The following is a 4850-nucleotide window of genomic DNA, read 5'->3' as shown; positions in this document are numbered from 1 at the left end:
CTGAAAATAAGGTTAAGTCTCATTAGTGCAATTTACATCTACCTTTTTTTTCACAGGAAGTTATGCATACAGATTTATTTCCTATGATTCACCCTCAAAAGACCATAAGTTTCTACACAATTATGCAGATGACTGAATAAAGAGCTTACTTTTATCAGGAAATAAATGTCATTTTACTTCAGTCAGGACATGAGAGGAAAATGGTAAAGTGATATGACATAAAAGGAGTACAGCTATTGAATGAGAAAGTTTGAAATTATGCTGAGAGAAAGAAAGTGTAAAATAGGCCTTGAAATTAAATCCATATTTAACTGGATAAGCTAAGGTTCATAAGCCTAGATTTTTAGAAATTGTGAGTGCTTTCTTTTTGGTGCTCAGCTACCAAATCTTAAATTGAGCTCTGGAAAATGTTTATTTTTTCAAAACTGTATGCAAAAGAATATTTACAATATTTCTTTAGTTCTGTAATACTCCAAATTGTCCCTAAACCCCAGGACTTCACAGGTAGCCAAACTTCCCACATTACTCATATATTTTGGCTGCAGGATGTCACTATGGGATTTCTAGATTTCTACACATATTTCTGCAAATCACTTAATTTAAATCTTGTCCAGGAGTTCAAAGTAGAAGTAAAAATAAAAGTTTGGTTTGTCTTCTAAGCAATCTCAGAAAAAAACATCAAGAAACAAAGAGAAGCTGAGAGTTTTGAATTCAGAGTCCCAGAGGAAGAAAAATAGGTTTATAGGCATGTCAAATCTATAGTATACTGACATTGCTGAGTGACTGTCCCTACACACATTCATTTGGCTCAGAACTGTGAGTGATGCTGTTCATGCTAGTCATATATCTATCCAGAAAAAAAAAATTTAAAAAGGAAAAAAATAATGAATGAATAAGGTTAAACAATAATATGGTGCATAAAAAGCACTCCTCTTTGCAGAGCAGAAGATAATTTTTGACCTCAGTAGCCAATATTGCTCATTTTTTCCAGGTAAACATTTACCATTTGCCATCCCTTTGATTATAAAGTTCACTGATTCCAGCACCATTCTTGGTTGTGCTTCACTCTGCAATATGTCACATCATTTGAGGATGTTCAGCATAGATAATTAGCAGGTGACCTTTAAAGTTATCTCTAAAAGTGTTCTAATTTATTTGAACAGAAAAAAAATATAATAGTGCATGTGTAAGCTATCCATTCATCAAACCCAGTCATCTAAAGTAAATTCCAGTTCACCTTTAAGTATCAAAAGGTTTAAGCCTATTTACAGCTTGGATTTACTAATATTTAGAGAAAAAATATAGTTTAGCAAATGCTGTCTGAAGTTAAAAATCACACACTTTAATGTTTGCCTTTTAAATGTCATATTGAAGGAAACTTCTCTGGCAGATAAGAGCACAGTATGATGGTTAAACCCATTTTCTTAAGAATCCTTGTGCATCAGAATAGAAAACTGGTGCAGCAAATTCATTCTCATGCTTAAAGCACAAATTTTTGTAAATGAGTGTTTTCCTTCCCTTTAACCACAAATTTTGACATGAGTAAATGTCCTGAAGAATTATATATTTGGATTGCACTGCAAATATTCTCTTTATTAAGATCCACAACCTTATGAGGAAAATAAATTTGCTTTGAATATCTGTTTTTCAGTAAGTGCTTGATTTTATGTATTTTTCATTTCAGCAAATTGTACTAATATAATGTATAAAAGTAATGTAATAACCAGTAGTTTCTGTTAAAAATAAAACTTAAAAAAAACATTGCATTAACATGTTCTTCCTCTTTTCCTTTTACACATATTGTAATAGCCATTATATTACTATAAGTACTCAAAGACATGAACACATTAACTTGTTTTTATAAACCTTAAACAGCTCAACAGTTACATTTGTTATGCCTATAATAATAATAAAAAATTATTATTATTATAACCCAAAGTGAAAGTCTTAGGCTGAAAGACAATTTTTATTTCAGACAGTTTATGTCCTTTAAACTAGAAGATACAGGATGTTGTAAATCAGCACAGTGTTTGCTAATAAAGTTTTTTTATAAAGGTAGGTCCTGTACCAGAGTAGAACAAAAAATTAAATTGTCCATGGCCCTTCTAATGCCACCTAGATATAATATCTTCTGCATTTTTTGCACTTACCTGGACCTCAGATAAGATGATGCAGTTCTGTATAACCATTATACAAAAAAGTATAGAACTACTCTTATCTATTCTGACTGCTACTGAAGACATTATAGTGGTGTTATTTGCCCAAAAGCAGCAAGATTCTACATTACTGGGAGGGCATCTCTGTTCGGTTTTGATTCCATCAATCTTCTTCATTCTAAATGACAAATTAAAAAGACATAATTTAAATATTATCTGTGTGTGATGTGAAGTACTTTCTTCAAAAACACTGGAAGTCCTGAGAGTTTGTGGAAAATAAGAGCATATACTTATTTATGAGAGCCATAACTGTGAGATTTCTTGCAAAATACAGATAATTAACTCTTTCTAGATGATTGTGATGATGAGGATGATGATGACGAGGATTCTCTGCAATATCTTGGCCTCTGTGATATACAATAGATAGAACCACCTATCACTATTATTTTTTATCAAGTTATAATCCTGCCTTATTGATCTGTTTGATAGGGGACACCCAGGAAGACAAATTTCCTGGCCCTACTAACAACTAATATTGTACTAGTTGAACATGCAATGTAGCTAAACACTAGCAAGGTTTCCGCTGGGTTGTCTTCAACAGCTGTTCTTACTTTAAATGCTGGGCTTTAGTAAGTACTTAAGAAAAAGCATGTGTTGTATGTACCTACCACTCTGCTGTCTTAGCTGGATGGTTTGATGTAATATAAGCTTGTGCAAAACAAGAAGTTATTTCAACACAGTACTCCAAGATTTAGGTAAAGTATATTCAAATGCTTCATACTTAGACCAATCCTCCTACCATGCCAGTGATGTCACCTTTAATTTCCTTTCTGAGAACTGACATTTCTGGTTCACAAAATGCCAAAGACATTCTCAGTCCTAAACAAGTTCTAAAATACATGAGACCAATATAAGCAGTAAGAATAATGCCTATAAAAACAAATGAGAAGGATTTTAATGAAAACCTCTGCATACATTTCAGCATCTAAGAGCCTTCCTAGGAATTAAATTTACAAAACAAATTCTCTTTACTCAGTTTTCAAAACAGTTAATTATCAACTAGGAGACCAATGTCTCACCACATGCAAAATGCTAGGAAAGTTAGAAAACCACATTAATGTTTTAGATTAAATTTCATCTCTCATTATAATGTGTCTATATTCTGTGGAAGTAACAATTTGCAGTGCTCTTTTTCAGCTATATAAATATAATCTGCATCTTGCAGTTTTGGTCTTTTTGTTTCACAAAAAGAACAAATTTTATCACAGCAATTCAGAAAGATATTTGTATTTTACTCCATGTTGTATCTTTTCAACTTAAGACCTCAAGAAAAGTAGTGCAAACTCAAACCTGAAGGGCTGTTTAGTATAGGGTCTTGTATCTATAAGTCTAATAATGGATACTGAAGAAAAACATCCAGAATAGCACAAGTACACAGAATGAGTCTATTCCTTCTATACTCCAGACAGCAATGGTTTAAGAGCTTCTTAAGTTGGTGATTTCCTGCAGACCGTCATCTTTAGCTGACACCAGTGGACCTCTTACCATGAATTTGTTTATTTTTTTTTTCTGAATCCTCCTATATATTTCACCTTATCACCTTATTTTTACCTTATCCTGAGGCAAGAAAATTCGTCATTTCATTATGAATTGGATGGAAAGAATTATTTTAATTGTATTAAATTTTCAGCATCACGGTATTTCTGATGCACTTAATACTGAATGGGAAATGGTGAATACTTGTTTCCTAATCATTCTTTCATTTTATAGTCTCGGACATGTTTTTAATGAGCAGGAAAGCTCCAGTTTGACTTCCATTCATAGGAAAGCTTCTCAACATCTCATTTCAAAAAGGGGTTGTTATTTTTAGTTAAACAAATTGCTTGTCAAAATAATTTCAGCCTGACTTCCTGAGAGTTTGCATTTAACTTGTTTCTTCTTCATTCATTACTTTTTAAATACTGCCCCAATTTACAATTTCTTCTTTTTGGCATCATCTGTTAGAGTGCCAATAAACTGCAACAATCTTTGTCTTTGTTTCTTTAAATTTTGGTAAAATTGTGGTTTTTTTTTTTTTGTCAGGGATATGCATGAACACTGAACAACTGATTTGCTAATCGTAAGCAGCCTAAGTTTTAGCTGCTACTTAGAATGACTTTGTAATTAGCATTCTCATTTTAATCTCATTGCCTTACTTGAAGTTAGACAATGCAGTGTGCATTTTTATATGTCTCCTTTCACCCAACAAAGATGATGACTTTTACACTTTATACTCACTATGAGAAAATGGTTCTTTAACAGCTACATATAGAACTGCCCTGCTTAAAATAAAATCAAATCAAGGATTACTACTGTTCTGACATATTTTTTAAGTATTTTCTTCTAGTAACTTATTTTTGTTTTTCAAACACATAGTCTGTGTACTATGCATTTGTACATTATATTTATTTTGTTTACTTGGGTAAATGAACAATGTAAAGAATCAAGTTTACAACTGCTGTTCCTTTACAGCTTCACTAATTCCCCTTGACATTTTGAAGTTGAAACCGCTTTATGAATCAAATTGCTGTCTTTTTAAATCTCTGAACACTTCCTATTTGGACATGGAATTTTAATTGATCTAAACTAGATTGTACAATTTGACAGTATAAACGTATTTACTTTAATTAAATAAGCCCTTTTTTTAGTATATAT

General features: G+C 32.0%; 1 long non-coding RNA gene across 1 annotated transcript in view; it reads right to left on the bottom strand.

The window, feature by feature from the left end:
* LOC146763431 (uncharacterized) overlaps nucleotides 1-4850 on the bottom strand; it is a 47751-nt gene that overhangs the window by 28886 nt on the left and 14015 nt on the right. Inside the window, exon 2 of the long non-coding RNA XR_014952150.1 lies at nucleotides 2151-2334. This is a non-coding gene — a long non-coding RNA (uncharacterized LOC146763431). The remainder of the gene's footprint in view (nucleotides 1-2150; nucleotides 2335-4850) is intronic.

The sequence above is a fragment of the Lonchura striata genome, chromosome 1A (genome assembly GCF_050655825.1).
Source record: "Lonchura striata isolate lonStrDom1 chromosome 1A, ASM5065582v1, whole genome shotgun sequence".
Lineage (NCBI taxonomy): Eukaryota > Metazoa > Chordata > Aves > Passeriformes > Estrildidae > Lonchura > Lonchura striata.
This window is presented reverse-complemented; position numbering and strand designations above follow the sequence as displayed.